The following is a 13,072-nucleotide window of genomic DNA, read 5'->3' as shown; positions in this document are numbered from 1 at the left end:
TTAATAAAAATAAAATAATACTAAAACAAAAACTATCCTTATATAACATATAAAAAAACAAGAAACTAGTGTTTCTAAGAATAATCCATTTTCAAGAATTATCTATGTTGAAAATCATTTTGCAAAAATATATTTCTGGTTTCATTTCTAGGTAAGAGCTAGTTCAAGCTCAACATGGCCTAAAATTTACTATCCTTAATAGCTATATCTAGAAGAAGTCAAAATCATTTTTTACATGTTTGTCTTTAATTTTAAGACCACTAGGTCAATTCAAATGGATATTTTGTACAGGTTTTTTTTTTTGTATCATATGAGTTTCTCATTTAATTTAGGACTCTAGTGTTTATTAATATATGCTTCCCACTATTTTTGGTGTGGATCCTAGGATAAAATAGTAGAAGAAGAATGAGTTCATCATTGATGTCATGCTTAATGTTATAAATTTATTTAGTTTTTTATAAGACTCTTTTCCAAAAATATTTTTGTAGTAAAAAGTTAGTTTTTTCATGGCAAAAACTATTTTATAATGAAAAATTTGTGGCACTGTCATGGTAACAAGTCTTTAACTAATTTGTTTTAGTCACAAATAAAACATTTTAACACAAAAAGTAAAACATTTGTTGCAAGAGGTAACTTTCTAGCATGAAATAAGTTTTGTGCAAAAAATTCTTATTTTTCCACCTTTTTGTAAAGTTCAAATCCATGAACTTTTCTTATGTTACCACATTTTATAAGAGACTTGTGGCATCTCATCAGGAACTAATTGATGTTCAAAGTAATATACTAAACTTTTACACCTTAACTTAATTTACACATCCCAAATTAGGATTATTTTCCGATTCATCAATGAAAGAGTAAAAATATTAAGAAAACAAAGAGTTCAAAACAAAGTTCATAAAATTACAATATTTATTTTCATTTATGAAATTATTCTCTTTTAAAAATGAAAATATTCAATGAAAAAAAAAATAAAAAACATTAAAATGAAAATAATATTTGAAGTTAGGGAAATCTTTAATTATAATTAATGTAGTAGTTATATGAATTGAAATATAAAGAAAGTTGAAAATTCACCTTTGGATGAACAAAAGAAAAAAGAAATTAGAAATAAAGTCTATTAAAAAATGAGAAAATATTTTTAAATTTTTATAAATTCTCTATTTTGATTTTCTTTACTTACCTGTTATAGTTTTTAATTAATAAATAAATTTTTTCTTTGGATTTAAAAATAATATGTATGCTTCAAAATTTTGAAGCATTTGTCAAATTTTCATAAACTTCACTTATCTCTTCAAATTTTAAATTATTAAATTTGTATGAAAAGTGAAAAAGATTGAATAGTTAATTTTTGTTGCTTTGAACAATATTACTGAATTTTTTGTACTTGAATATAAATAATGTCTTTTTACATCTATAGACCATCTTACAATTTTTTTTAATAATTTTATTTAATTTTTAATCCATTACACTTTCAGCCAAGAATATGTTTGTTCATAGAAAAATGTTACATTTTGTGATGACATGTGTATTTCATGGCAAAATATTAGATTTGTTTTTAATATTATTTATTCTCTTTATTGTAGCAAAAATTAAAATTTCTAAGTTTTTTATAATTTTATCTACCAACATAAAATTATTAATTTAATAAGTAATAGTTTGTGTAGAATAGTAAAATATAAGTATTTTAATTTAATGGGTAAAAATTATTTTTTAGATTGAATGGTAATTTTTTATAATTATTATTATAAAATTTATCTGATATTGAAATAAAAAAATTAATATTATATTTTACAATACCTAATTACTATTTTATGTAGTTTACTTTTTATAATTACTACATATATATATATATATACTTTACTGAGAGTTTTAAAATTAATTTTTAAATATATTACACTTTTTGCAATGAATACTCTAGTGAAAAATTATTGTTTTTTTGCCATGACATCTATTTTTGTTGCAAATTTAAAATTTGTTGTATCACTATTTTTGCCACAAAAATATTTGTCACAAAATATTAATTTTAGTGGCAATGTTTGTTATAAATAATTTAACTTAAAAAAATTTCAACAAATATATTTAGCCTTTTTATCATAACTTTAAATTTTTGTGGCTATATGTTAGACATTGCATATCTTTAATTGAACCATTTTTCTACAAAAGCATTTGTGGAAAAATTGGAAAAGAACATATCCAATACAAAAAGTAAATTTTGTGGTAAAAGGTAACTAGTGATAATATTTGTATTTTGTGGTGAAAAGGATGCTACTTTTCTTTCTCTTGAGTTGCTCTCCATTGTATGTTGCAAACAAGGAATTCCCACATGAAGATACTGTAGCTTAACAAGTTGCAAGGGCAAAACTACTGTTGATGATGAAGGAAATTCAGAGAATCCCACTAAGGAAGAAGATGACAATTCTGAGGAAGCTTTGGCTGATGAATGATGATAGTTTGGTTGGTGACAATTTGCTCAAAATACTCAATTACAAGAGAGGGAGAAGATGAAGACTCAAAATGATCAACAAATAGAGGGCAAGATGAAGACTAAGAACCAGAGAAACAGGAGATCCGAGCCTAAGAAGAAATTTGAAATGCCTCCTAAGCAATTTCGTGGATTGTACTCGCATAAGAACAATCATCACATGCCTCCTAATCAATTTTGTGGATTGGACTCTCGTAAGAACAATCATCATATGTCTCCTAAGCAATTTATTTTAGCAATTTGTGTTCTTAAGTCACAAAGGAGTGCTCTTAAGTTGGCGAATTCTACTATTATGATTTCAACATTTATTGGAAGTTAGAACAACAAATGGATTGTTGGGTCCACCAATGACCTTATATTTGTGAAATTGGCTTTTGGCTAAAACTCCACTTTGATAAAGAGAAAAACTTCTTGTAAACTAAACTTAAGTTTAGGAAATTTTCAAAAATTAGATTTAATTTGATCTCTACAAATTATATAGACATTTTTTAGTTTGAGTAGTAGATTTGGTGTTTACTATGAGTACTCAATAAGGCTTCAAGTTGTAGTATGATTTCCCCAAAGTGAAAAGAAATCTTAGCTCAAGTGTAAGTGCTTTGGTGTGTACAATTATTTTCATTTTGTATATCCATTATGTATTTAAAAAATCTACAACAAAATTTCCTATTTCAATTTAATTTGGATTAACTAGATCAACTCATTTATAGAATACTTGAAGTATAACTTTAACAAATATTAATTATCACTTGTCTAGCTTGCAGAAATTGAGATCATTTCAATTGTGTAATATGAGATTCTTACAAGTGGTATTAGATTTAATCAATTTGTAGTACACATTTTCATCATATACTACAAATGAGGTATTTTTAGCATTTAGAAAGTGAAAGTAGGCACATTGTATTTTTGTGATATTAAAAAAAAATAAAAAAATCTAGGAACATAGTTTCTAAAGGTGTCTTAGGTGCAACTAAGCCTATTGCATTTTAACTTTCAAGTTATAATGCCTTGGTTTCCAAGTCACATGCCTTGCTCAAAAGGCACACATGTTGTTTTATCCCTCTTTTTACCCTAAACATCCCTTCCCCCTCCCTAACCCCACCCATACTAGCACCTTAGTTTTTTTTTTTTTTTTTTTGTGAGTCACCCACCTCCTCTCCCATATATATCAACATTTTAATGCTTTCTTTAACCAATTTAGGGCTGTTGAGGAAAACAATTAGACATACTACATTTTTGTAACATTGAAAAAAAAAAAAATCTAGGAAACATAGTTTCTAAAGGTATGTCTTAGGTGTACATAGGCCTAATGCATAGTGACACCTCCAAATGTGATGCCTAGGTTGCCTAGTCACGTGCTTTCCTTAGAAAGCACACATGTGATTTTATCCATCTTCTCAACCTAAACACCATGGTTTTGTGTTTGTGAGTCTTCAATGAGAACACCCACCTCATTTTCCATCTAGATCAACATTTCAATCTACTCTCTTTAGTCAATTAAGGACCTTTGGGAAAAAAAATTAGGGCCTTTGAGTAAAAGAAAAAAATTAAGGTTTTTCTCCTAGTGAGATCATAGTTAAAGAAAAAACATCATTTATAGTAAATAGTCAATAAAGATTGGTTGGAACCACTTCCAAAAGGATAGATCTTATAGAGAAATACTAAAAGCAAGGTAATCCAACAATTTCATTGAATTTTTCCTAAAATTTTTGCCATACATGGTTGTTGGAATTGATATCATGAGTTTTTGTATTTGTTTTCACTTACATTACTTAATAGTAGTGTAAGCTAATTAACATAATGGTAGGGTCTAAAAAGATTTTGCGAGTTTCATAAGAGATGATATGCATATGTGCCTAAGGTGGTTTTTATTTCTTTTTTTCTTAATTCTAAATAGAACTTTACTACTTAATAGTGTTAATGATTAGATTGTTTGTTTTTGTAGTATTTCATTTTTATTAAGTATTAAAAAGTAAAGAAAAACCAACATGTTACTTTTTCCATTTAGAAAAATCCAAATATTTTGGCTTTTTTTATTCAGTAAAAAATTTATAATAAATCATGAAAAAATAGAAAAACAAACAAACACCCTTTGAGATTTTATTGCCTAAAAGTCTTCAAAACATTAATGAATCTTGTTAACTATATGCCTTTATAGGTGTTGGTATTATATATGACATGAGATATCGGGAATCACTTGGGAGTATTTTAGGAACATTTGAAAAAATTTTAAATGTTTTTTTTTAAAGAAACACCTCCCAAATGCTTCTTTAAAAATCACTTCAAGAAACACCTCCCAAGTGCTTTTTTAAAAATCACTTCAAATGTTTTTCTAAATTTTCAAAAGTGTTTTTAAAAATATTGTCAATGGTTTATTTTGACCCAAAAAAAAAACACTTTTTATTAAGTGTTTTTAAGACTAAAAACACTTTTTAAAATCACTATCAAATGGGTTTTTAATATCTTTTTTACTAACTAAGCTAGATCCTTACCTAGTTTTGTGTATGTGTTTTTATACTTTTTTCACTTTTATTTTGTTAAAAGAAAATAATTAACTAAAGTTACAAAATAAATGAGAGGAAATGAGACAATGTGGATTTACCTTGGTATATTAAAAGCATGTCATGAGAACTAAGGGTCATTTTCCTTAAAACAAAATGTAAAATATACATATCACTATTTGTTGGAAGAATGTGAAAATAGGAATGAGATTCAATGTTACCAAAAAAAAAAAAAATTGTTTGATCCATGTAGGAATGAATGAGATTGTGAGACCTAATTTTTATCATCCTTATATCTCCATGGTTATATCCTATGTGTTTACATGGTGCACAAAATGTATGTTGTGAAAATACAAGAGAAATATGGTAATTTTGTTTTCAAAATTGTAAGTTAAAGTCATAATTTATAATTAGGCTCACCTGTAAAGGTTTATCTAGAAACAAAAAACTTCAACACACCTAATTTTGTTTTTAAAAAATTACAAAATATACTATGATAAGTATTTATAAAATTTGGGCTTGTTTAGTATAGTAAGATAAAAAATAATATAAAAATATTTAGTTACCCCCCATACACTAGCATAACAAAGGTTATCTATTCTTAAAAAAAGGCCCACTTTATTAGCCTAGGTCACCTTTAGGCTTGGGTGAGCAAACTTGATCATAATTAAATATCTTATCTTTATATTTCTTGAACAATGGAAAATCCTTTTGAATTTTGTCAATTCTAGACACTATTCAAACTAGCAGTGTTACTAGTACTCTAGTACTCATAACTTTACAAAAACCAATATAACTTGTTATATCTTTTCTCAAAAAGTATGTTGAAAAATGTAGGTCTTATTTATAACAAAAATTGAAAGAATGAAATGTTGGTTTTAGAAATATTTTTTATTTTTTAAAACATTTGTCTTTATTACTTAAATTGGACAACTCAACTTCAAGACTTTCTAAAAGACAACATATTTTTAAGAAGACTTTTTTAAATATATAAGGATTTTAATATGTGAAAACATAGGGATACAAGCCTATGAAATTTGGAAAAGAAATTCCTATAATAAATATTAGTTTTCACTATAGATATCTTTTCTACAATTTTAATTTCTTGGTAGAAAATTCACTATTTGCTAGGAAAGACATTTTTCGTTATTAATAAAAAGTTGATAATAGCTCTAACACAAGCATTGACTTTTTTTTCTTCACAAACTTCACTTTTCAAGCTTAGGTTTTGTGGTACGAGGTCACTTTTTGCCATGATTGACATGTTGTATCTAACAATAGTGCAAAACTATTTCTCATGCAAACTTTAATATTTTGATATAAATTTTAAATTTGATTACAGATCTATTTTTGATAAAAAGTAACACTATATCCATTTTGTTATTAAAAAAAAAAAGTATCCATTTGTCAAGGACTCACACATTGTCATATATATATATATATATAAGGAGTTTCAACCACAAATTAGATATGTGGGGGAAAAAAGGATTAATGCAGAAGGTTGACTTGTATATAATGAAATCTCGTGTTATGGCTTAAAGTGACTTTCAACAACCAATTAATTTCCAAATGAAAAAAAAAAGGATAAAAAAGAGCCTCAAATTCATATATAATCACAAAAAATGACTTTTAGTCATGAACTAATTTGTGATAAAAAATAAAAAAAAAGAGATCAATATAAAGTTCAAATTTTTTTCCACATTCAAAATCAACTTATTGTGACAAAAGGTGACTTTTAATAACAAACTAATTAATGAAAAAAGAAAATGGACATGATAAATTAATTAATGATAAAAGGTGACTTTTAATAACAAGGTGACTTTTTAGACTTTTTTAAAATTAAAATTAAAATTTTAATTTATTTCTCCTTAATCAATGTCTAGACTACATATTCATCTCACTATTGTGAAACTTCAATATCCCTTCAAGCCAACAAGTAGCTTAGAAGTACCTAACAATTGTACTAATGTTTTTTTATAACTAAAATCTAGTTGTACTAATAGACTAAAAACGACAAAAAATATATCCAAATTTGAAACTAAATATGTGATATCTTTTGAGTATAGTTTTTTTCTTTGAAGTTTTTCTTATCACAAAATCAATCCTTGAAATATCATTACAAAATCTTTAAATTAAAATTGATATCTAAAATCTTTAAAATGACTTATTTAATTATTTATTTAATAAGGAAAATATCAAGAAATGAACTTTTTTATTTTTTATTTTCCTATTATGATTCTATAGTACAAAAGCATGAGAAATTTTTTTAAAAGAGAAATACAAAAATAAAAAATAAAAATTGAACATAGAATGGAAGAAGATCAATAGGTCAAAAATTGACCCATTTGGAAATATCGATAGTTAATTTAAAATCCATATTTTTCAAGTTTTTCCATAGCCCACAATTGTTAATCAAGACCATAACCAAATAATTATTATTTGAAAATAATTGTTTGTTGTTTTCTTAGGATAATTACCCTATACTTACCATTACTTCAAAAGATTGTAAAATTCAGAATTTTATGTAAAACCTAACAAAATATGTGGCGTCATAAGTTTTCTTAAATGTCATTTTACATTGTGCTTTAGGTTAGAAACTTTTTATTATTAAACTTTGATCACTATGTAACATCAAAATCAATTATGTTATTAGTTCATTTCATTTTCAACAAACATTATGTGACTTTGTGCTACATCTTGATCAATCTCTTCCCATTAACATCTATACTTTCTTACCATACTTAACGAGGTGAGTAGACACTCCAAGAACATGAGCAATAATTATACATCAAGAAATAACTTTATTATTTATCATGGGAAATAACATCTACAATATTAACCTAAGAAAACAATATTATTTTCAAATAATAATTATTTGGTTATGAATTTTCAAATAACATCTACAATGTAGATGTTTGTTATTTGAAAATATTTACCTAGATGCTATTTCAAATAATAACGTCTACAATATTATTTGAAAATATTGAATTTTATTGTTTTTCAATATTAACCTAGATGCATAAATTGAAAAATCAATTTTTAAAACCAATTGAATTTTAAACCATTTTTTTTTCCTTTTAACCTTTATTATTTACCTAGATGCATAAATTGAAAATTCTCAATATTTTTAATACTTATACTAATGAAATTATGGGTTTGTATCATTTATAGTTGTTTGTGTTGAACCTTTTATTGTAAATAAATTTAATACAATTCCACATTTCTTCCAAAAATAAGTTTACTAATTGGATAAACATAATTTTTTAAATTAAAACATGACAAAGATTCAATTGCGATAATTTTACTCCATATGTGAAAAAAAAAAAGAAAGATAAAATAATAATAATAATAATAATAATAAATTGTCTTATTTATGGTTGAAAGGTTCACAAAGTTGAAAATGATGGAATTAAAATTGAAAAATTGGAAATTTAAATGCTGAAAATTAAAATTAAAGTAAGCCTAGCAAATTTAAGAGGTCATAATGAGAAATAATATTAAATTGGTATGTATGAACCCTAAAGGGTTAGTTTGCCCCCTTTTTTAACCGGTCGCTTTTTCTTACTCCATTTCTCATCTACTCCTCTCCACACCCATTTTCTCCTATGTGCACGACTAATTTGGAGACTTATCTACCATTAGAAAACCCTACCTAAGTACGAATCTTTCTAACTTTTTTTTATCTCTTTAAAACTCCTTCTACCATATAACCCTTGTACAATTTGAAGGGTGTTTCCTAAGGTTTATTTTTTATGCTTATGCTACTTGTTTTTATGTTATTTGTTTCAAATCAACAACCTAAATCATTATTTTTTATGCTATTTATTTCAAATCAACAACCAAAATTATTGTTTTTTATGCTTATGTTGTTTACCTATTTCAGATTAATAACCTAAATCATGAGTCTTATTAGATCTAGGTATTTTAAACAATGGATTACCCAAAATCTAAGGGTTCAAAACATCTCTTTTTACCTATTTGAATTTTATTGTATCTTTGTGGTATACATCTAGATGATATTTCTCATATTTTCTAGGATGAAACTCAAAAGAAAATTTCAAGCTTATATTTAAAAAAAAAAAGAAAAAGATTTTCCATTTTGTTTGGAGGGGCTCACAGAAGAATGGAAGTGATTGAAATCTTATTTTCTTAGAATATAAAAACACCCTTTTGAAAAATAATTGTTTTATTTATTTTTACCTAATGTTTATTTTATTTTTTATTTTTTTTATGCTTCTATTACATGTTTCATATCAACAACCTAAATCTTTGTTTTTTATGTTACTTGTTTTAGATCAAGAACCTAAATCATTTTTATTTTTTTTTGTTACTTGCATGATTTTCCATGTGGTGTTCCTCTAGTTTTGTGATTCTTGGTTTTTTCTTAGAATACTATTTTATATTGTTTATATGGAAGTAGAATTTGGGTTTGAAATTAAGGTATTTTTTAAATCGAAAATGTTATTTGGAAGTTGAAACAAATTTTATTCCTATATTCAAACTATATTTGGGATTTATTTGACAAGATTTGATATTTTATGTTTCTTATCTTCAACATGTCATTTTGTGTGTGTGTGTCTATATATATATATATATATATAATAAAAAATATAAAATAAAATAAAAACATACTATTAAACTCAATGCTAGAAGACCTTTTCATTTCATGATTAAAAATGCTACTTCAATTATTTAAGGTTCTATTTTATAATTGTATAGAATATTTTTTCTTTGTTGTGTAGACCTTTTCATTTTATAATTTTAATTTTGTTTTCTTTGTTATAAATTTCTTTTTGCTTATATTAGAACAATTTGTTATTAACATCAATTTTAGTTATTGATAGAAAAATCTTTGAAATAGATATTATTGTGGATTTGTTAGATCATATGTTTGAGAAAATGAATTCAATAATGTTTTAACATAACTTGCTAATTCACAAATTTGTCTTTTTAGAATCTAGGACTATGTGATGTTAGAATGAAATCAAAGTCATCATGTTAAGTGCCATGACTTCATTTAGTCAAAAATTATATATTTATACAAACTAACAATTAAGTTTTTAAATATCATAAATTTAGAAAGTGTTAGTTTCATATTAGCATTTCATGAGATTTAATAATGTTAAATAGCTAAAATTGGCATTAAGAAAAAGAAAAAAAAAAACTTCTTGTTTTCTATTGCAAATTATCATTGCAATTGTTGAGAGAGAATATATTTCTTTTTTCATATATTAATACAAAATTTGGGTTGTTTAGATATTACAATTTCATGAGACCTGTATGTTGGTTCGCTAAAATCGTTCGTGAGTGAAAATGAAATATCGATATTTTTGTTGAATGTCATGACTATGTATTTTCATAAAGATGACATGTTTTCATTTTCATGGTCATCAAAGCGTGTGTATTATACATTTTAAGTTCTAGTTCTTGTAATGAATAGATAGATGCATGTGAACATTTACTTATAATGAATATGTGTATTTGGAAATTCATGTCATATCAAATCTATTGTTGTTTTTGTTATTCTCACCTCTCTCTTTCTCTCTCTTGTAATTTTTTTGGCATTATCATTAATGGTTATGTTATAAATCTTTTTTTTTTCCTTCTTCATCATCAAATATTTCTTTAGGTCATCTTCGATTAATTTATTTTTTGGAAAATTCTAACTTCCGTTTAATTGGTGTAGGAAAGAGAAGCTATGAAAAAACATGAAACAAGACTTAACTCAAGTATGCATGTTACATTGGCAATCTTTTTCTCTTGTGCGTATAGAACATAGCTCATGTATGTTTTCATTCTAAATACATTTCTAGGAATTGATTCCTCATGGGATAATTATTAAGAGTTTTTGTGCTTCTAATTGTATTCATCCACGTAGGAAAAAAAAACCCAATTTTCACTCCTTGCACATTACTTGGTATGCTAGTTTAAAATCTTCATAATTTTGCATTAACTTCTACAATGTAAATGTATACTCAATGTATAGTCATCTTTTGATGTTTCATGTCATGCTCTCCTATTTGTGTTAAACTAATTTTCTACAAAAGAAAAAAAAAACTATGATATTAATTTTGAAATTTTTTTTTGCACTTTTCTTATTAATGGATGTGTTGTGGCCACATGTCAGGAAAAGATAAGCCTCTAGGAATGCCACAACTATTGAAATCGAATATTATAGAAGTGATAGAAGTTGAAAATTTTTGCCTTTCACCTTGACCTCTTATTTATATATATTTTATGTTTAATATTGGAAGACATTTGGAATTCATTATGTTAACAACTTAGTCGAAGATGTTTTATTGAACCATGGATTTCAATAGTCAAAATATTATTTCCTCAATTTTTTATAATACATATATAATTTATAAGGCTAATTCATGAAGCAAGCTTAGCTTATTGCAATGGCAACATGACATCATTTATATATATAACTAAAAAAATTAATATCATTTTTTAAAGTGAAGAAACTTTTAATTTTTCTTGTTATTTTATAGGTTTCATAATATCAATAAAAAAACAACTAAATACATAACCATTTTATGTTCTAAAAAAACCCTTTCACAATATCGATTTGGAAACATGGGCAAAAGCAAAAGACTATCTTTTCATATAAAGAAAGTATGTTGTTTTGAATGTAAAAAAATATATCAATGGATTACTTGGTTTTTCCAAATTGGATCAATTTGTCTCATTTGCTAGCTCAATTGCTTGGTTGGCTAGTTCATAATCGAAACAGATCGAAGGTTTGAATCATATCAAAAAGAGAAATAGTTAAATACTTTTATTTAAGTATGAAAACTTTGCTCCATTTTAAGGAATGGTCTTTAACTTAACTAGAATTTTCTTACAATAGAAGTCATATCAATTGCTAGGATCCCATTACTGGGAATTATTACTACTTATAAAGTATTGCCTCCATGGTTTGAACTCAAGGCTAGACTATGCTAGCCTAGGCTTAGGCTCATCCCTTAGGCCTAGGTTTTATATATATATATATATATATATATATATATGTTAGGTCATCAAGGGTAGTGCGAGCCTAAACTTAACTATCTAGCCTAAGGTAGTGGACTAGTCTTAGTACCTTCACCACTAGTGACATAGAACATAGGCAAATGTGGTGGCAACATGCACCCATATGACCTAAGGCATAAAGGAAAACACTCTTTAACATGAATAAGAGGAATTTGTTGGAGTTTGAGGATATTAGTTAGTTTTAAAGGTGTGAGACATGCTATCATGGAATATAGCCAAGGCATGGTGCAATAACATGACATGCAACATTGCATATAAGGATTTTTGTTTGAGTGGCTCAACTAGGCCAAAAAAAAAAAAATTTTAAACTTTTAGAGGTTTAGAAATTTTCTTTTCAAGTAGATGCTCTGAAAAGAACTGAAATGAATTCTCCAAGTAATTGCATGAAAATTATAGATTTATTATACAATTAGTGTTATGTTTTTTAGAAAATAATCAAGCATGTTGAAGAATATGTGATATCCCCTCGCATTAGAATTGAAATATCTTATTATGCTCCTTAAAGAAGAGGAAGAGCAAGGTCACCTAAGGCATGAAAGGAGGCATGACTTAACCTAAAAAAAATGGTTTAACATAGGTTGATCACATAAATTGCCTTTAGAGGCATGAGACATGAGACATGTTGCTACAACACATGGTCAAGGCATGACATAGTAACATAACACCCAACATAACCATTTGACATAGCATACAACATGGCACATGGGACCTATGCATGGGTGGCTCAATTTGATTTAAAAATGAATTTGAGATAGTAAATAGTTTGAGTTCTTTCAAAGAGCACACTCTAAGAGGTATTCTCTAAGTCTTAGAATATAGACAATATTTATTTTACAATTATTTATGATTTTATAAAAATATTAAGCCTATTCAAGCATATGTGGTATCTCCTCTTGTAAGAATGGAAACTACTTAGAGTTCTCTTTAAAGGAGGTATGTGTACGGACTAAAACCAAAAGATGGAGATTCTAGGGGATGACAAAACCAATGCCTTAAAATAATAATACATACCCAAGGACAAAGCTTTGATAGCTAGTAAAATGGAACAATGCCTTAT

Source organism: Vitis vinifera, chromosome 15 (genome assembly GCF_030704535.1).
Source record: "Vitis vinifera cultivar Pinot Noir 40024 chromosome 15, ASM3070453v1".
NCBI lineage: Eukaryota > Viridiplantae > Streptophyta > Magnoliopsida > Vitales > Vitaceae > Vitis > Vitis vinifera.
The sequence above is the reverse complement of the archived record's forward strand: the minus strand, read 5'-3'. Positions refer to the sequence as shown.